The sequence below is a fragment of the Zalophus californianus genome, chromosome 6 (assembly GCF_009762305.2).
Source record: "Zalophus californianus isolate mZalCal1 chromosome 6, mZalCal1.pri.v2, whole genome shotgun sequence".
Lineage (NCBI taxonomy): Eukaryota > Metazoa > Chordata > Mammalia > Carnivora > Otariidae > Zalophus > Zalophus californianus.
Genome location: NC_045600.1, coordinates 143331358 through 143352944, shown reverse-complemented (window position 1 = coordinate 143352944; position 21587 = coordinate 143331358). Strand labels below are relative to the sequence as shown.

The 21587-nt window shown below is 45.1% G+C and overlaps 1 protein-coding gene across 4 annotated transcripts in view; it reads right to left on the bottom strand.

Moving 5' to 3' along the window:
• ADAMTSL3 (ADAMTS like 3) overlaps nt 1-21587 on the bottom strand; it is a 368889-nt gene that overhangs the window by 304096 nt on the left and 43206 nt on the right. The gene's annotated exons all lie outside the window — the stretch shown is intronic.

Sequence of the window (21587 nt, the reverse complement as noted above, 5' to 3'; positions counted from 1 at the left end):
CTGTTTTTGTTTGGTGAAAGAGTGAGATACAAAATTTTTTCCGCACTTCAAAAGAAACGCATGTTCGCCGTAGAAAACTTTGAAGATACCGATGAACACAAAAGAAGATATAAATCACCCCATAAATCCCTCCAACCTATAATCACCACTTCTAATTGTTTCGGCATATTTCCTTTGAGACTTTTTTTTTCTCATAATGCTCTGGATGTTTATATAAAAATCCAAGATGAAATAAACATGGCTTTTACAGGAAGACTCCATTGGGTTCAAGGGAAGCCCATAAGCTAGCATCTGAATCATTAGATGTAAGCCCCGTTGTCAGGGTTAAGGGGAGTCAGGAAGGAGGACATCATTTCTTGGAGACTACGGGCGGGTCCAATGGCCCGGGGGACTTGCCGCCATCACTTGCCATCACCTCCAGCCCATCCAAGAAAAGGTGGAGTGTGCCGAGTGCTTATCATGATCCCCGCTTTGACTGGTTGACAAGGAGGAAAGAGATAAAGGAGATGGAGCCCCCACCCCGTGTACAGCCCCCCCTAGTCCGGGAACACAGATCAACAATTCTGCCTCCAACAGGATACCTCACTCCGCCTGCTTGGGAAGGAGTAAGAATCCAAGAAAGAGGCCACAGGTGCTACGCTGAGGAAAACACTCTGTGCAAACAGAAAGAGTGGGGAATAAAAGTACCCCTCAAATACCTCTGCTCCTCCAATGGTCACATTCTCAAACTGCAGCAGGAACTTTGGTTAAAGCAAAAGATCCATGTGAATGCTGCACTTTAAAAAGAGCAATCAGTAGGTGATAGCTTTGGGAAGGCACAGAGAACAGATAACTCTATGTTTTGGTTGGCACTAGACTGTTCCAAAAACTTCAGAAGTTTCTTATGAAATTTCATTCACACAAGGTTTTCAGCCCAGTGAGCAACAGGAGTCTTCCCAGAGCCATGCAGCCCCCCATCTCCCTTGCCTTCCTTCAGAGAGGCTTGCTAGAGTCTGGATTCCTCTGATCTGAAGTGAAGAAAACAGGACAATCACGCGCAAGAGTTCAGTGTGGTGAGCAGCGAGGCCTGCCTTGACACAGGCCTGTCACCTCACTGTGTTTGGGCAGGTTTTCTCTAGTATGCCGCCTTCTGTGGGGGCGGCTTTGCTCCATAAGTTACGGAGAGGGGGGGTCCCCTGCAGCTTGCCGCAGTGCCAGGGGGTCAAGAGTCTGGCAGGGAAGTCCGGCCAGGCCCCGTCAAAGGTGCAGAATGCGTCCATCACACCTGGCCAGCCGGCGCTCTGATGGTTGCTGAAGGCTATTGCCATAAGTTGCCTGGGAAGGAAAAGGGAGAGGAGCTAATACCACAGACCCCACAGAGACAACTGGCTCTCACATGTTTTAGTGCCGCTTTATGGATCTCAACATGAAACCCTAGAAAAAGCAAAAAATCTCCCCAGTGTTCATGTTTTCACTCCTTGGTGGTTATTTGCATAGGGGGGAAAAAATCACAGACTCTCTGGCTTGACTGTAGCTACAGCTGATCACCTTCCGCTTTCTGACCTGCTGTTCCAATGTGTAAATTTTAACAGGCTTAAAAAAAAAAAAAAAAAAAGTAAGACAGGAATGAAAATGTCCATGTGAAAGTATGAGGTGAACTTAATGATAAGATTTCTTACTTCTGTGTATATTTCCTAGGCAGTTTGAGTATGTATCAAAGTCCAGTTATTCTCACCAAAGACAAACACATCTAGGGAAACCTCAGGAAAATCCTACATGACCGCAAGACAACAATGGGTTTCATCTCAAGACAGTTCCTATAAACTGATCACCAACATGCCTAGCAAACGGTCCATAACATTTCATTGCTGTAGTTGTGATTTGCTTCTGTTGCTTTTAGAATTCGTAAAATCGCAATTTTAAATGCCTAAGGAGACTTGCCAGACACCACAGAGCAGAAGCCAGGCCTGGAGCCCATGAGCGACCATATGCAAAGACACAGATCCAGTTACAAAAGAGTGGGGGCTGGGAGCAGCCTAGGGTCGTCACCTGAAGACAGCTCCCTGAATACAGTGCTTTATATTTAGCTGACCACACATGCCACATGTATTTACTGAGCACCTACTATATGCCTGGAACCATTCTAAGAGCCATGGGTACGATGAGGAACAAGAAAGGTGAGGTCCTCAAATTTATGGAGGCTTCATTCTAATGGAGACCCAGAATAAGTAAATAAATTCGTAAACAAGAGAATTAAAGTTCTAAGTCATATAAAGGAAATCAATAGGGTGATATGGGGTAAGTTGAGTCTGCAGACAGGAGGGGTCAGTGAGGCTAATCCAGGTGGACGAGGAAGAGAGCAGAGAGAGAGGAGAATGGGAGGGGTAGGACATGCAGAGCACTGTGGGCCCAGGCAAGGGGTTAGAGAACCAGCAGGTATATCTCAAACCTTGACTGCTTCATGGAGAATGGGTCAGAAGGGGGCAGGAATGGAACCACAGAGACCAGCTGGAAGGCTATTGCACTAATCCAGGAGAGGAGGGACAATTCCTTGGACAAGGATGATGGTGGAGAAGGGGAGAACTGAACGGACGAGAAGCAGAACCTACAAGACTTGCTGATGGGTGAGAAGGGGTGAATCAAGGACAATTTCTGGGGTTTAGGCATGAGCAACAGGCTATAAAGGAAGGCCATGGATGGGCAGCCCTGGCAGGAAGAGAGGGCAGGGAGGCAATAATTCTGTTTGAGGCATGTGAAGTCTGAGATGCCTAGGAGACATCCATGCAGGGAGCTTGAGGCGGCCATCCATTTAATATGCAAGTCTGGAGCTCAGAAGGGCAGTCTAAGGCTGAAGACAGAGATTTTGGAAATCATCGTTGACATTTTCATACATACATACACTCACATGTTCACAGTCATCCCACCTGAAAGAACCCTCCCTAGAGAAAGAGTGTGACAAACTACAGGGCTTTGTCTGGGGCCCTCGATAATGCTAATGTCTGAAGGTAAGGAGAGAAGGAGCAAGCCCAAGAGGTTAAAACTGGTAATCACTTAGAGAAGAATAAACGAAAAAAGAGAAATACTGGGTCATGGAAGGATTCAGCATCAAAGAGAGGGGGCCGACTACCTTCAATGTCCCCGAGATATTGAATAAAAGGAGGCCGGAGAAGGGTCCACTGGGTGTGGCAACAAGGAGGTCATCGCTGACATCGACAAGATAGGTACAATGGAGTGGCAGGGAGCACGGTAATGGGTTTGGGGACCAGATGGGGGAAGACGAAGAGACCAGTAGAGGACACTTTGAACAAGGCAATGGTGAGAGGGAATATGGAAGTATGGGCAGAATTTTTAAAGATTGGAGAAATGGGAGCATGTGTGCTTGGTTATGGTAATCATCTAGCGGTAAGAGAGACCATGGAGGAGACGAGAGAGATAATCGCAGGAGTCGAGCCCTTGAGAAGACAGAGGAATGGGGTCCAAACTGCCCGCGGAGAGCCTGGCTTTCATAAAGATGATGGCCCTTAGTCCGTGTGTGTCTACACCACACCACACCCACCGGCAGACCCCTGACTTTGACCCTCCATCTTCCTTGTGCCTACTCCTAGACACCCCTCTCCAGGGTCCCAAGATCATCCACCTGTGTCCAGCACCCCACTTCCCAATTAAGCTTTCTTACCTCCCAGCTGGCTCTCTCCTGGGCCCCTCGGCAACGGCCCTACAGCCAGAAGAGCGGGCCGCCCGCATTTTCTCCCAAACCGCTGCCTTCTGCAGCAGGGTGGGACGGTCCTAAGCCTGCTGCGTGTGGACTCTTCTGAAGGTTCCTTTTGTCACACCACTGAACACTTCTCTGGGATCAGAGGATTCATGACTCTGTTTCCACACCATTAAAAACATCTACATTTAATTAGCTCCAGTGAGCTTGCTCTTCTCTGCTTAAATTCGGATGGGGGTAAAATGAGGCACGTTTGCCCTATGTCTGATTCCTGTCGCAGGCTTCTGCCTCTCCTCCCAGGCCCACTGAGGTGTTGCATTTCGGAGGAAGTTCCCTAAGGCTGAGAACAGCGTCTCTATCACGTCTGCCCGGCCCGCACCGCAGGCGTGTGGGCAATAAGGAAGGAAGACTGGTGGGCTGCACTACCTGACCTGGGCAGGACAGGGTGCTTCCGCAGCGACCCCACCTGTGCGGTTCTAGGTCACTAGTCCCTGGGCAACAGCAGGTTCTCTACCGTTAAACAATGAAGACTTTATACTTAGCTCTTTTTGTCAAAATCTTTACTCCTGAGTAAATTTCTGATCACTCAAGAGTTGATTCTAAAGCCCCGCTTGCAATCCAAGTCCTTTCCCTCGATAGCGGCAAGGGTGCACCAAGGTCACAGTGCACCACCATGGCTGTCTGAAATTTGAAAGTGCATGCTGTGGCATCCCACGATTATGAAAGCCCAGCACTTGAAAAGCCCCTCAGTCACCTAATCCGGTCTGTCTACCTCAAAATTCCTGCCAGATGCCCTACAGCCTCTACTTGAATACCTTTAGCGATGGGGAGCTCACTCCCTTAGAAGACAACGGGGATCTGTCAGAAACTAGCAAGTTCACAGACACCAAACTGGTCAGAAGTGGCCCACCGCTCCCCAGTTGAGGTCTGAGGTGCCCCAGCCGCCAGCACCGCTCTTCTAGCATCCTCTCCCACAGCCCCCCCGCCCCGCCCCTCCCTCCACAAACACATACATTCTAAGGTGAATTCCAGAGTCTGAGCCCAGTAAGCATCTGAGTCCCAGGATTACAGAATGCAAGAAACTTCAGAGACACTCGAATCCCCACCCCTCTCCTGGAGCAGGCATTTCTCCTGCAACACCTCCAACCGCCCAACAGAGGAGTCTTGAGAGGCCCTCTGGAGAGAAAGCTGGAGAAGAAGGCAATCAAGCTGTGAGGTGATATTTGTGAAAACGGTCTCATTTCATCTCATTTTGAGGTGGGTTCCGCTTGTCTCATTTCAAGACACAGGAGGGCAGGTGATTTGACCAGGGGCACGTGAGCTTCCAGCAGCTGAGTGCAAAGTCACCTCTGTTCCGTTCCCCTGCCTCCATCAGTGGGAAACAGTCTGAGAAGAACCGGGCCTTCCTTTGGGAGAACTGGCTGAGTTCACTGGTGGCTTCCGAAAGCAAGCGCCATGCCGGTAACAGGCCTCCGAGAACAAGCGCCGACATCCTCACCCAGATGGGAGCAGACTCCCTACGTGTCAGGGAGGTGGCGTGCTCGGCTCCTGGCAGGGTGAGGTGACCCAAGAGGTCAGGTCCTGGAGTAGCAAGAGTGGAAGGGAAGGCAGGGGGGAGGAAAGCTGGGCCAGGAAGTGTGCAATCTTCCCAGGGCACAGACCCAGGGCCCAGAGAGACGCTGCCAAAATGCATCATCCCCCCACCCCCACCCCCCAGCCCCTGTCCGCAGCTGCCGAGTCACCAGGGAAGGGGTCAGGAGGAATCCAAACGGCCCCTCCAGGGACCATGAATCTGAGACCTGGGGATGCAGCTGCATGTCCAGCTCCCGTTCCAGCTGAAGACTTTGACTCTGGCAGGAGGAAATAACCATATGATGCCAATTTGAGGACAAGATTTCAGTGTCCCAGGCCTCGATCTGTACCCCATAAGGATGGAGAATGCCTACCAGGACTGAGCAAAAGGCTTGGCTGATATAACGGAAGGAGAGAGAAACAGGGGCGAAGAGGGTGTCCCTATAGTAGAGAAGGGGGCCCCTTGTGCCTCGAAGGTCAGGCAGTGACCAGTTAAGAAAAAAATACAATGTGATCCCCACTGAAATTCAACAGGCCAGGTTACAGACTTCTCCCAGCTTGGTCTGAGCACACCCGTGGAGCACGCACCTCCCTCCAGAGTGTGAACGCAGCCAAACACCACCCTGCTAACCTCTACAGACTTGCGGTCAGTGAAGGCCACCCAGTCTTTTCTCCATGTGCCACCACAAAGCCATGTCTCTGCACGCTGAGAACGAGACTGCACTGAACCCCATCCTCTAGACCTGGCCCATCACTCCAGCCTGTCAAGACTTTGGATCCCAACTCTGTCTCCCAGTATACACATCACTGTCCGGTCACTGTATACATCAGCCCAAATTTGAGCAGCATGCCCTCTATCCGCATCCTTGCACCACCACGAATACTGAGCAGGAGCAGGGCTGAGACCTGGGTCCTTTACCAAGCCAAGAAGAGCCTGTCTCCAGGCTGACGGTGACTTTACCCAATCGCAGTCCCCTCATTTCAGATGTCCGCATGTTGGCCACTTGGGGATTCAAGAAACACCTTGCCAGATGCTTCACATCTGCAGTGACACAGACAAGGCATGAAGATGCGAGACAGAAGAACTGAGATCCCAAGAGATCTTAGTAGGTTGGGACAGAAGCTAAACGCATGAAGGCAAGGTCCAGAGGCACTAAGGAAGAACTCCTCCTCCTGACACCAGCGCTTAGCAGGCAACTGTTAAGGTTCCCATCTGGAACATTAATGCCCAGGAAGCCAATCTTGACTCATAGCAACCAAGATCCATAGGGGCGAATTCACTATATGGGTGCGAGGTTGGGACCACTCCTCCAAATGGTAATATTGGATGAGTCTAGAAGTGTGCCTCGCATGCAGAGCAGGCAGAACACACAGGTCCTGGGAACAGTCTGCAAGGACCATATTATCTGGAGGGTCCTGAGGGTCGTTCCTCCTGGCCTGGCTAGCACACAGAACCTTACAGTGTGCACTTGCCAGAGCCCATAGGGGAAAATCAAGTTAATCAATATTATTTAAAATCAGCATACCAACCACGTTTTTGCTCCCAAAAGTATGATGTGCATTTTGTCTCTTGAACCTGCAATGGTTGTTTAAGAATTAAAAAAAAAAAAAAAGCCCTTCCATTTGTTTTTTCAAGTAGGATGTCATCACTCCAAGACTTTTTACAATTTATATATGTGAAACCCATATGTATGTATAGCACACCCACACACATACACACACACACATATACTTTGGCAAGATTGGAAAAGTGGGCCAAAAGAAAATCAGTTTTCACGTTTTTTTTGTTAGTTTTTAAAAATTTATGCTAGGGATTTAAGATTTGTCTTCCCTATTTACCATCAACTAATTAATATGTTCTCTTGATACTGTTAGGTTGAAAGACTGAATATTTGGATAAATATCTAAGTATGCCTTGCCCAAAATACCATGTAGTTTCAAACTTCAGCTTCAACTCTGAGTCACATTTTCAAAAGAAATATGAGCGGCAGACCCTTCTGGATCCTTCCTAGAGCTGTGAGGTGGAGTGTGCCTTGTGGGCATGCATATTCAGAACGAGCTGTTCCACACAGAAGGTCCTTCCCTGAATTTGTCACATTAAGACTCTCTTTAGCAAACTGGAATTTGGATCCAATAAACTCATTCATAGTACTAGTCTGCCTGCCACTAAACATGTACTCTCTCTCTCATTTTCTCTCTTCCTCTCCTTCCCTCCCTTGTCCCCCTACACACACACACACACACACACACACACACACACACACACACACACACACACACACACTGGCGAACACATCTTTAATCAGCACCAAGAAGAACCAAGAGTCATGGGTGAAAAGACCTTGCTGGAACAGATTTCATCATTCAGTTTCCTGAAAAGAGAAAAGCTGAGAATGGAGTCGTAATACCTCCCTACATCTCTGAACCTTCTTCAGGGCTCAGCGCTGGGCTTTGTGCACGGAAGACATTCACCAATTCCCTTTCTTTCCCAGACAAAGCCGCATGGGTCGCCCCCGCCGCCCCCACAGAGCCCTGCATGACTGATGCCTGAATATTCTGTCCGCCACAGAGAGACCAAAACACTCTGGCTGAATATACCACACTGGCATTTCACAAGGGGGTTCTTTAAAAACTCCACTATTGCTCTGAATGGGGAGAGGAACGGAAGTCTTCCCCTGCCAATATACGCAATACAGATCCTTTTTTGCTGGACCCACCCCCCCCCAAAAAAATTTTACTTAAGAGTTCATTTTTCAAGACCTTGAAGTAAACTGACCCACTGGAACCAGCCTCAATTAGCAAAATGTCACATGGAAATAACTCTACCTTAAAATACCTCAGGGGAAAAACACTGAATATTGTATCCCCCGAACAGGGCTCTATTGGTAAAGAAAAAAACTAGATGGGTGGTCACCTCAAACCTGACTAGACGGCAAACTCACTAACCCAGGCTGTCCCTCTCCCCCCCAGTTCCTCCTCCTGGTCCGGTCCAACTGGGCAGGCAGCGCCCCAGAAGTCAGAAGTGGGGGCCCCCGGTTTCTGAGGACCCTGAGCTGCTGGTGAGGATGCTGTGAGCGGGAACCGTTCTGGGCCGTCTCTGCGACCTTCCCCCCACCACTCCGCGATGGGGCTTCAGGGCTCAGGGAGGAATACTCTCAGGCCCAGCGTGGGCACAGGAATCTGCACTTTGATCCGAAAGTGAAGGATGTATTTTTCCCACAGCCTCTGCACCACTAACACTCATGATTATCTCTCTGGCAGAGAAAAGACATCTTTGCTTTTTAAATCGAGTACAAACAAGCATTTTATTTTACCAAAGTGGTGGTGAGGGGAGATCCCCAGAGCCTGGTGTGTCCAAGCAACTCTTGGGTTTGTGGTACCTATCCGGTTACTCGGTCCACATGTGTTTATTAAGCACCTACTACACACCAAGGCTGTTTTTGACACGCAGAATTCAGCAGTCAACAAAACAGACTAGAATCCCTTTTCCCAAGGAGCTTACAGTCTTAACGAGGGGAAGCAGAAAATGAACAGAAGAGAGACGTAAAATGTATACTACATCACATGGGAAAAGAATTGGGAGAGGGGACAAATTGCAGTTCTAAACAGAGCGGTCAGCACGTGACATCATGAGCACTGGGCGTTATACACAACTAACGAATCATTGCACATTACATCAAAAACTAATGATGTATTATATTTTCGCTAACTGAATTTAAATTAAAAAAATAAAATAAACAGAGAGGTCAGGGTAGGCCCAGGTAGATCAAGGTGCCTTGTGGAATCACTTTTTTTTTTTCTTTTTCTGATTTTCCAAACTGACAAGTTGGAGCCTGCCATTTTTCTTGGATGTTTCGAAATGTCTGCATTGTCTGAGACCCCAGCTGGGATCCGCAGGGCTCTGGACCCATCTGCTCCTACCTACAGCAGCGGTGTGACCCTTTGCTCCTTGGCCCCGAGTGCCCCTCTGCCTTCACAGCCAACCAACTCCAGCCCGGCCAGGCCCCAGTGCTCCAGTGCTCCCCTCTGGTTGTTCCAACATCTCCTGCTCCCAGTGAGCCACAGCCCGACCTGCCCAGGCCCCAATAACACGAGCACAATAAAGGGTGCCGAAAACCCCACTCGTTGACAACTGATTACTTATGTGGGCATGCTCTCTCTCTGTTGTCAACCTCAGAGCCCATTCCTGGGTATCAAGCAAATCTGTGTGTGTACCTCATGCATGAATTTGCATTAACTCAGTAGCAAGAAAGAAATCAAGAAAGAAGAGAAGAAAGAGAAAGAAATAAAGTAAAGAAAAAGGGAAAGAAAAAAAAAAAAGCACTACCAGCTCTTCCTGATTTGGCAATGAGACACCACCCAACCTGACACAGTCCAGAAACACGCTGGGGACATATTCATGTTTATTCAAGATTTTTCTCACCCCCACAGCTTTATTTCTTTCAGGAAACAGCTCGTCTGTGTGGCTGAAATCATGCAGGCTTTCAAAATGCAGCCTTCCAAGAGAAGAAAAAGACAGAAATGTGCTGTTTGCACATACTCTGAAAAACATTTATATTCATCATAAGCCGGTTTGTTTTTCTAAGCTTAGCAGGGCAGGAAGTCTTCAGTACTAACACATCAGCAGAACTGCCAAATGTGCTGTGGGGATGCTCCTGCCTTTCGGAATTCTTAAACAAGCAAGACGATAGGAAGATAGTGATTTAGAGGCAGGGTGTCTTTGGTCCATGTGTATAAAGTGGCATCACGCTAATTTCCACAAACTACACAAAAACTGGAGGTTTTTCACATAAAATGCTAAGGACGTCTTGAAAACAAAAGGTGATGCTTTTATAAAATTAGGAGGCTAACGAGGCACCAGGGTGGCTAAGTCAGTTAAGCATCCGACTCTTGGTTTTGGCTCAGGTCGTGATCTCAGGGTCGTGAGATGGAGCCCCACGTTGGGCTCCACACTCAGAGGGGAGTCTGCTTGAGACTCTCTCCCTCTCTCTCTCTCTGCCCCTCTGCCTCTCCCCCTGCTCACATGTGCTCTGTTTCTCTCTCAAATAAATAAATCCTTTTTAAAAAATTAAGATGATAACATCCACCCCAGTGGTAACAGAGCCATACTGGAACCATAAATCAGCAGAAGAAATTATTACAAATGCATTACCTTTTGTTACAAAAGGAAAAGAGAGAGAGAGAGAGAAACTATAATCTTTGACCTAAGTGGGGTGTTGTTGAGATACAGGTTTATGTATTTAAGTTGATATATTTTAAGGTCCAGTTTGTTTCTTAATGATACATGGAGTGATAAGTCATTTCTTTTGAGTGCTTAAAACATCACCATACCATTCCATATTTGTTTGACATGAAAACACCACATCCTTCTCAGTCCTAAGTAAACATAGGATTAGTTTTACTAATGGCACCAGATACGTGGAGAATCACATTCATACACCAGCCACACTTGGAGACACTGGACACCTGTTATGATCGGTGATAGATGCTCAAGTTTAGAAAGGGGACTGGATTTGCAGCTGGGAGATCAGGCTCCAGCCCACCTCCACAGGAGACCGTGCAGTTCCTGGGACAGGCTTCCGGTCTCCAGGTCCTGCTCACCACATCGTTAAACAGGAGGACTGGCCTCAGTGAGCTCCAAAATTCCCCACAACTGGAGGAAAACCAGGCAAGGAGATGAAGGTGTGGTAATTTTGTTTGTTTACTGTATTTTGTAATTTATGAAAGGAATATTATTGGTATGACTTTAGAAAGCCTCCTGCACACACACACACACAAAATACCCAGCAGTCAAAGCAAAACTCTAGCATCCTTCTTAATGAGAGTCATTGCATTTTCTTAAACCAAAAGCAGGCCCAGGAGAGAAGAGCAGAGTGACTCCTTTAGTGACTCAAAGGCCCCTAAGATACAGCCTCATGAAGCCCAGCATTAAAAGAAAAACACAGAATAATTTCAGGATAAAAGAGTGAATGCTGTGGACACTAACCTTTTTCTCTGCGCCCCGCCGCCCCTGCCACTAGGGAGAGGGAGCTTACATAAGGTGCATTTGTGCCGTCCAAGACTCAGTTTCCTCACCTGTAAAATGGAGGTGAAAACCGTACACCTTCCCTAACTACTTAATAAAATAATGCAAATGGTGGTGCTCTTTAAATTGTTAGGAAGCTGCCCAGTGTCTATTACCACGATTGTTATTATCACAAAGTCCCCAAAACACGTTTTTAATGGAAGCATTAACACAAGCATGTCCCGAGTCCCTCCTCTTGTGCATGCACTGTGCTAGGCATCAGAGACCCCCACAAGGCACAGTCCATGCCCTTGGGAGCTCTCCGTCTTGGGCTGGGTGTGGGCTCAGAATGCTGTGGGAACATGTAAGAGGGACAAGGCGGAGGAGGAAGGAGGGAGGTCACAGAATGCATCGTGAACACAAGAGCCACCCCGCTGAGAGGCAAAGAACGAAGAGGAATTAGGATAATGGAGAGAAGAATGGGGGAACAGAGGCTTCTAGAATAACGCGGGCATGACAAACAGTGTGGACCAACCAGGAGACTGAAAAGAACAGGGCAGGTTGGATGTGGCCCTGTGTGGCTGGAGCACAGAAGAGGAGAGAAGCCGGAGGAAGCCGGAGGAAGCCGGAGGGGCAGGCGTGGGCTGGTGAAGGGGGTCTGGTGGCACAGATCCAGAAATCTGTGCTTTTCCTTGGGAAGCACTGGAGGGGTGTTAAGTAGACACGTGAGACTATGATTACGGAGACTGGATAGGAAGGGATGAGACAGAAGGCCAGGAGGCCAGCAGGCTACGATGATACCCAGCAGAGAACCAACGGTGGCCATGAGGACAAAGACGGGAATGAGCCCTAACAAGATAACGTATCTCAGAACTTAAGAAAACAATTACGCCAATGTGTTTCACATATTAGGGAGACATGAACATGTTTTAGAAACAAAAATCTAAATGATGAAAATGGACTCTTGGAAAAAAAAAAAAACGGAAAAACTCAATGGTCTTTAACCATTAAAAAAATAGATTCAGTATTTAACATTCTTCCCATGGAGGAAACAAGACATCTGGAAGGTTTTAGAGGTGAGCTCTACAAAACATTTGAAGTATAAATAATTCCAATCTTAACAACAAAAAAAATCTTTTAAAAAAGAGAAAAAGAGAAACCCTCGATAATTCATTTCATGAGATTATCACCTTGATAACAAAACCAGGCAAGAACGATGCAACAAAGAAATTACATCTCAACCTCACTCTTAAAATGAATGCAAAGTTCCTAAATAAAATATAAGCAAAATAAAGCTCACACTGTATAAAAAGAAACCATCCAGGGAAGGGCGGATCAATCAGTCGTGGCGTATTTGTGCCCTGGAACACAACAGAGCAGGAAAAAGGAATGATCTCAGCTTCACACATCGACAGAGATGAAATTTCAAACCACAACATGGAGCAGAATAGACACAGTATGATTTCATTTGTATACAATTCAGAAATGGTGCCACATAATCTGTGATTTAGAGATACAGACTCAAGAGGCTAGAGGCAATACAGACACAAAGTTCACTTTTTGCTGTGGTTACTTCTGAGCACACAGGAGGCTGTGACAGGAAAGGGACACACAAGTAGCTTCAGGGCTACTGATAATGTGGCATTTCATAAGCTCCATGGTGAGTACTGTTTATTACATCATTGTTCCTGGGCCATCTCCCGTGTGGTTGTGCAAGTCGGGTACTGCATACTGGCATATGGCCATCCTCCTTTAAAAATCATGTTATGGGAGGGCGCCTGGGTGGCTCAGTCGTTGGGCGTCGTCTGCCTTCGGCTCAGGTCATGATCCCAGGGTCCTGGGATCGAGCCCCGCATCGGGCTCCCTGCTCGGCGGGAAGCCTGCTTCTTCTCCCTCTCCCACTCCCCCTGCTTGTGTTCCCTCTCTTGCTGTGTCTCCCTCTTGTCAAATAAATAAAATCCTTTAAAAAAACTAAAAAAATAAAAACCATGTTATGCGGGCACCTGGGTGGCTCAGTCAGTTAAACAGCTGACTCTGGATTTTGGCTCAGGTCATGATCTCAGGGTCATGAGATCAAGCCCCATGTCACTCTCCATGCTCAGCAAGGAGTCTGCTTGAGATTCTCCCTCTCCCTCTGCCTCTGCTTCCCCCCCCCAAAAAACAACTCTTTTAAAAAATCATGTTATGAACTTAGAGTGGAAATCATTTCACAATACATGTAAGTCAAACCATGATGCTAAGCACCTTAAACCTATACAGTAATATGTCAGTTACATCTCAATAAAATTAGAAAAAAACATGTTATATAAATTGCCTTTATATATATTACCTATATTTATTATTTATAGATAATAAAAAAGTTTTAAGTTAGACTTTTCATATATGCATGTTTATATTTCCCACTTATATCAATGGGAAAGTGGTGACTCATTCAAGAAATTCTTCAGGACAACAGGTAAATTAGGAAGAAAAAAGGGCAAATTCAGATCCCTCCTCAATCAAGGCACCAAAATCAATTCCATGTGAAAACAAATATGAAGGCTAAAACATATATATATTATATTATACTATATTACACACAGTATAATACATGACATATCATATAGATATCACATATATATCCACTATTTTATAGAATCAAGAATCATGGAAGAAAAGTCTGCTATCCACCTGTCTTCCCATGTGAGTTACTTTTTCTTTCACCCAGAATTTGTGAACGTACATAGGCTAGCTGATGTAAGTAAATGTCTACAAATGTGGCTTCCTAAAAAGACTGTTTCTATTGACTTTCTTTCCGTGTGAGTGGGCCACACTTCCCTGTTGGTTTGTGTTGCACATTTTTTTGTTGAAAACTAGACATTTCAAAGACCAGAATGTGGCAACTCAGGAAAGCTTTCCATCTTGAACCTTAGAAGTCAGACACTTTACCAGAATATGGGTACGTCTCCGCTTGTGTCTTTTTGCACCGGTCCCGACTACGACCCTGACAGGCTCAGGCTGGTACTCATTCAAGGACGCTTTGTAGTCAGAGCTGCTTCACTGCAGCCTCCTCCCCAGCCACTCCTCTCCCTCCATCCCCTGCTGCTCCTGCTGCTGCTGTTTGCACACTAGGTGCCCCCCCCGCCCCCCATCTGCTCCCCGCGGCTCTCAGCACTTCCCTCGTGACCGGCACTTTGTGGTTCTCCACTGTGTTCCACGGTCTTCCGTCCCCTTGCATTGCTTTCAACTCCTCCACTGCATTTTTGCTCGGAAAGCCCCATTTCTTTTCAGCTTAAGAAAGCCGCTTGGGTGTGTGGTGGAAGCTCCTTGAGGACCCTTCCTGATTTGGGACTAAATGCGCCGTCTCTGTGCTCTCACGTACACGATGCTGCTCAAAGCTGCTCCGAGAGGCCACCATGTCAGCCACGGCAAGAAGCAGGCACGACCAAGGCCCCAGGAGGCCCCCAGAGAACCCGCTGGCTGTAAGCCCTCTCCTAGGACACCAGGAGAACTCCCCTCTGCCCCTAATCCCCATTCTCTTCCCAGACAGAGAAAAGCTCTGAGCCTTTATCCTAATGCACAGTCTCCATAGGAGCTGGTAGAGCCTGAATCCTCTCTCCAGACCGGCCTGCCTGTCAGCCCCAGAACCAACCCTTTACCAGAGGGGCGGCTGGCTTTAGATAGCTTTAGAGGGGAGAGTAGCATGAACCAATTCAATTTGCTATCACCATAGGACTGCATGACCTTAAATGATTCTGATATAGCAACTGTACAGAATAAAATAGATTTAATGCATATCAGATCTAGGTGTGGGAAAAATCTTCAGGAGCACATCAAAGGCAGAACCCATAAAAATATTTATAAAGTTAATACCAAAATTAAATTTTTAAATACAATTTAAAAGTAAATACCAAAAAATGAATAATCCAATTAACAAATGGGCAGAAGACATGAATAGACATTTTCCCAAAGAAGACATACGAATGACCAACAGACACATGAAAAGATGCTCAACATCACTCATCATCAGAGAAATACAAATCAAAACCACAAGGAGGTATCACTTCACACCTGTCAGAATGGCTAAAATCAACAACACAGGAAACAACAGGTGTTGGCAAGGATATGGAGAAAGGGGAACTCTCTTACACTGTTGGTGGGAATGCAAACTGGTGCAGCCGCTGTGGAAAACATTATGGAGGTTCCTCAAAAAGTTAAAAATACAACTACCCTACAACCCAGCAACTGCACTACTAGGTATTTACCCAAATATAAAAATACTAATTTGAAGGGATACATGCACCCTGATGTTTATAGCAGCATTATCTACAATAGTCAAATTATGGAAATAGCCCAAGTGTCCATCAATTGATGAATGGATAAAGAAAATGTGATATATATATATATATATCACAGACACACACACACTCTCTCTCTCTCAATGAAATATTACTTGGCCATCAAAAAGAATGAAATCTTGCCATCTGCAATGAAATGGATGGCACTAGACAGTATTATGCTCAGTGAAATAAGTCAGAGAAAGACAAATACCATATGATTTCACTCATATGTGGAATTTAAGAAATAAAACAAAGAAGCATAGAGGGAAAAAAAGAGGAAAATGAAGAAACAGACTCTTAACTATAAGGAACAAACTGCTGGTTACCAGAGGGGAGGTGGGTGGGGATGGGGAAAACAGGTGCTGGGGATGAGGAAGGGCACTTGTGCTGATGAGAGCCAGGTGTTGTATGGAAGTATCAGATCACTAACTGTACACCTGAAACTAATATTACCCTGTACGTGAACTAACTGGAATTTAAATAAAAACTTTTTAAAAATCCTTTCAAAGAAAAAAATTTTAAGTGAATAATAAAACATTAAAATATTTTAAACATAAGTAACACACAAAAGGTTACTAACTTCAGTGTATAATAATACTGTTTAAAAAATCAGCAAGAAGATGAGGAAGAGATTAATAGGAACACAGGCAAAGACATGAGTAGGAAACCCATAAAAGAAGACATGAACACAGCTATTAAACTTATGGATATCACTAGCAATAAAAAATAAATTTCAAACACTTATCAGATTGGCAAAGACTCTTTAAAATACTACCCACAGCCGGCAAGGGTCACAATTGAAACACACTGTAGCAAACTAGACTTTCAAATGTTTAAATTCAAATAAAGAACACACTGCAGGGAGGAGGAGCAAGACGGCGGAGGAGTAGGAGACCTGGATTTCGTCTGGTCTCAGGAATTCAGCTGAATAGGGATCAAACCATTCTGAACACCAACGAACTCAACAGGAGATCGAAGAAGAGAATAGCAACAACTCTCTGAACAGAAAAGCGACCACTTTCTGGAAGGTAGGACGTGCGGAGAAGTGAATCCGAGGCGATATTCGGGAGGATAGACGGCGGGGGAGGGGGCCTCCGTTGGCTGCTTTTGGCAAGTGCTAGAGCCGCGGAGCACAAAATCGGACCTTTTAGAAGCCGGCTCCGTGGAGGGACGTCGCTCCAGTGGCTAAGCAGGAGGTGGAACCGTCGCGGGACAGTGTGGTCTCCGGACCCTCGGGGTCACAGAAAGACCGGGGGTGCCTGAGTGCGGCAGAGCTCCCAGGTATCGGAGCGGGGAAGCCGGCTGCAGAGACGGAGCTGAGGCGCGGGCTCTCAGCTCGGGGTTGCCATAAACTGTGATCTGCGGCCAAGTTGGGCCACTACTCCTCCAGCAGGGACCCGACAAGCAGCAGAGCTGGGGAGACTCCCCTTCCTTCCCGGGGAAAAGCGGCGCAGAAAAGCACCACAGGGATCTGCTGGGTTTGGAGATTCCACACGCGGTCGGGTGCCAGAGATAGCAACGCTCGGTCACAGGCCGGGTGAGCACGGAGTGCGGCTGGAATCCGGGGAGACCGGAGTAACTGCTTTTCTCTGGGGGCGCACTGAGGAGCGGGGCCCCGAGTTCTCAGCTCCTCCGGGTGGAGATGGGGAGGCCATCATTTTTGCCCTGGTCCTCCAAAGCTGTACCGGGAGCTTGCAGGGAACAAAAGCTCCTGAGAGCAAACCCGAGCAGCTTCCTTAGCCCGGACCGACAAGGGCGGGGCAATTCCGCCTCCGGCAAAGACATTTGGGAACCACGGCAACAGGCCCCTCCCCCAGAAGATCACCACGAACAGTCAGCAAGCCAAGACCAAGTTCACCGATCAAGGAGAACGGGAGAACTCCAGCGCTAGGGGAATACTGCACATAGAATTTCATGGCTTTTTTTACCATGATTCATTAGTTCATCAAAGTTAATTTTTGTTAACTGTTTTTTATTTTTCTTTTTCCCTTTTTCAACCAACATCTTATCAATCCCTTTTTTAAAAAAAAAAACATTTTTTATTTTTCATTTTTAGAGTCATATTTTATCCCTTCATAGTAGATACCCTTATTTTTTGGCATATATATATAAGTTGTTCTCTCTTTAAAATTTTGAGATACAGTTTCTTCTAACAGATCAAAATATACCCCAAATCATTAGTGTAAGGCTTTGTTCTAGTCTCCTGCCTGATCACATTCTCTTCCTTTTTCCTTTTTTTTTCCTTCTTAAATCTTCTTTCTTTTTTCAAACAACTTCTTATCTTATCAAGTCCTTTTATAAAATCTTTTATAATTTTCATCTTTACAGTCATCTTCCATCCCTTCATTGTATCAACCCTTATGTTGTACATATATGTCTTTATTCCTTTAAAATTTTAGGAGGCACTTTTTTCTAACAGACCAAAATACGCCCAAAATCTAGTGTGTGGCACTGATCTATGCACTAGCCTGATCATATTTGATCATATTCTGCTTTTTTTGTATTGTTCTGTTTTTATCTTTTTTTCTTTTTTTTTTCTCTTTCTTTTTTCTTTCTTTCTTTTCCCCTGCTTTCAGGTCTTTTCTGATTTGTATACACTATATTTGCTGGAGACGTTGTAAACCTGTTAGCATTTTGTTCTCTCATTCATCTATTCTCCTCTGGACAAAATGACAAGACGAAAAAAATCACCTCACAAAAAGAACACGAGGTAGTGCCGTCAGCCAGGGACATACTCAATACGGGCATTAGTACGATGTCGGACCTAGAGTTCAGAATCATGACTTTAAAGATACTAGCTGGGCTTGAAAAAAGCGTGGAAGTTATTAGAGAAACCCTTTCTGGAGAAATAAAAGAAATAAAATCTAACCAAGTCGAAATCAAAAAGGCTATTGATGAGGTGCAATCAAAAAAGAGGGCCCTAACTGCTAGGATAAATGAGGCAAAAGAGAGAATCAGCGATATAGAAGACCAAATGATGGAAAATAAAGAGGCTGAGAAAAAGAGAGAAACAACTACAGGATCACGAGGGCAGAATTCGAGAGATAAGCGATACGATAAGACGAAACAACATTAGAATAATTGGGATCCCAGAAGAAGAAGAGACAGAGAGAGGGGCAGAAGGTATATTGGAGCAAAAAATAGCAGAGAACTTCCCTAATGTGAAGAAGGAAACAGACATCAAAATCCAGGAGGCACAGAGAACCCCTCTCAAAATCAATAATAATAGGTCAACGCTCCGACAACTAATACTAAAACTTACGAGTCTCAGAGACAAAGAGAAAATCCTGAAAGCAGCTCGGGAGAAGAGATATGTAACCTACAATGGTAGAAACATTAGATTGGCAACAGACCTATCCACAGAGACCTGGCAGGCCAGACAAGACTGGCAAGATATCTTCAGAGCACTAAACGAGAAAAATATGCAGCCAAGAATACTATATCAAGCTAGGCTGTCATTGAAAATAGAAGGAGAGATAAAAAGCTTCCAGAAAAAACAAAAACTAAAGGAATGTGCAAACACGAAAGCAGCCCTCCAAGAAATATTGAAAGGGGTCCTCTAAGCAAAGAGAGAGCCTAAAAGCAGCAAGATCAGAAAGGAACACAGACAAAATACAGTAACAGTCACCTTACAGGCAATACAATGGCACTAAATTCATGCCTTTCAATAGTTACCCTGAATGTAAATGGGCTAAATGCCCCAATCAAAAGACACAGGCTATCAGATTGGATTAAAAAACAAGACCCATCAATATGCTGTCTGCAAGAGACTCATTTTAGACCCAAAGACACAGCCAGATTGAAAGTGAGGGGGTGGAAAACCATTTACCATGCTAATGGACACCAAAAGAAAGCTGGGGTGGCAATCCTTATATCAGACAAACTAGATTTTAAAACAAAGACTGTAAGAAGAGATGAGGAAGGACACTCTATCCTACTTAAAGGGTCTATCCAACAAGAAGATCTAACAATTGTAAATATCTATGTCCCGAACATGGGAGCCACCAATTATATAAGCCAATTAATAACAAAAGCAAAGAAACACATTGACAACAATACAATAATAGTGGGGGACTTTAACACCCCCCTGATTGAAATGGACAGATCATCTAAGCAAAAGATCAACAAGGAAATAAAGACTTTAAACGACACACTGGACCAAATGGACTTCACAGACATATTCAGAACATTCCATCCCAAAGCAACAGAATACACATTCTTCTCTAGTGCCCATGGAACATTCTCCAGAATTGATCACATCCTAGGTCACAAATCAGGTCTCAACCAGTACCAAAAGATTGGGATCATTCCCTGCATATTTTCAGACCACAATGCTTTGAAACTAGAACTCAATCACAAGAGGAAAGTCGGAAAGAACTCAAGTACATGGAGGCTAAAGAGCATCCTACTAAAGAATGAATGGGTCAACCAGGAAATTAAAGAAGAATTAAAAAAATTCATGGAAACCAATGAAAATGAAAACAAAACTGTTCAAAATCTTTGGGATACAGCAAAGGCAGTCCTGAGAGGAAAGTATATAGCAATACAAGCCTTTCTCAACAAACAAGAAAGGTCTCAAATACACAACCTAACTCTACACCTAAAGGAGCTGGAGAAAGAACAGCAATAAAAGCCTAAACCCAGCAGGAGAAGAGAAATACTAAATATGAGAGCAGAAATCAATGAACTAGAAACCAAAAGAACAGTAGAACAGATCAACGAAACTAGGAGCTGGTTCTTTGAAAGAATTAACAAGATTGATAAACTCCTGGCCAGACTTATTAAAAAGAAAAGAGAAAGGACCCAAATCAACAAAATCATGAATGAAAGAGGAGAGATCACAACCAACACCAGAGAAATACAAACAATTATAAGAACATATTATGAGCAACTCTATGCCAGCAAATTAGATAACCTGGAAGAAATGGGTGCATTCCTAGAGATGTATCAACTACCAAAATTGAACCAGGAAGAAATAGAAAACCTGAACAGACCTATAACCACTAAGGAAATTGAAGCAGTCATCAAAAATCTCCCAAGAAACAAAAGCCCAGGGCCAGATGGCTTCCCAGGGGAATTCTATCAGACATTTCAAGAAGAATTAATACCTATTCTCCTGAAACTGTTCCAAAAAATAGAAATGGAAGGAAAACTTCCGAACTCATTTATGAGGCCAGCATTACCTTGATCCCAAAACCAGACAAACACCCCATCAAAAAGGAGAATACAGACCAATATCCTTGATGAACATGGATGCAAAAATTCTCACCAAAATACTAGCCAATAGGACCCAACAGTACATTCAAAGGATTCTTCACGACGACCAATTGGGATTTATCCCTGGGCTGCAAGGTTGGTTCAACATCCGCAAATCAATCAACGTGATAAAATACAGTAACAAAAGAAAGAACAAGAATCATATGATCCTCTCAATAGATGCAGAAAAAGCATTTGACAAAGTACAGCATCCTTTCTTGATCAAAACTCTTCAGAGTATAGGGATAGAGGGTACATACCTCAATATCATAAAAGCCATCTATGAAAAACCTACAGCCAATATCATTCTCAATGGGGGAAAGGCTGACAGCTTTTTCCCTAAGGTCAGGAACGCGGCAGGGATGTCCACTCTCACCACTGCTCTTCAACATAGTATTAGAAGTCCTAGCCACAGCAATCAGACAACAAAAAGAAATCAAAGGCATCCAAATCGGCAAAGAGGAAGTCAAACTCTCACTCTTTGCAGATGATATGATACTTTATGTGGAAAACCCAAAAGACTCCACCCCAAAACTGCTAGAACTCATACAGGAACTCAGTAAAGTAGCGGGATATAAAATCAATGCACAGAAATCAGTGGCATTCCTATACACCAACAACAAGAGAGAAGAGAGACAAATCAAGGAGTGAATCCCATTTACAATTGCACCCAAAACCATAAGATACCTAGGAATAAATCTAACCAAAGAGGCAAAGGATCTGTACTCAGAAAACTATAAAATAC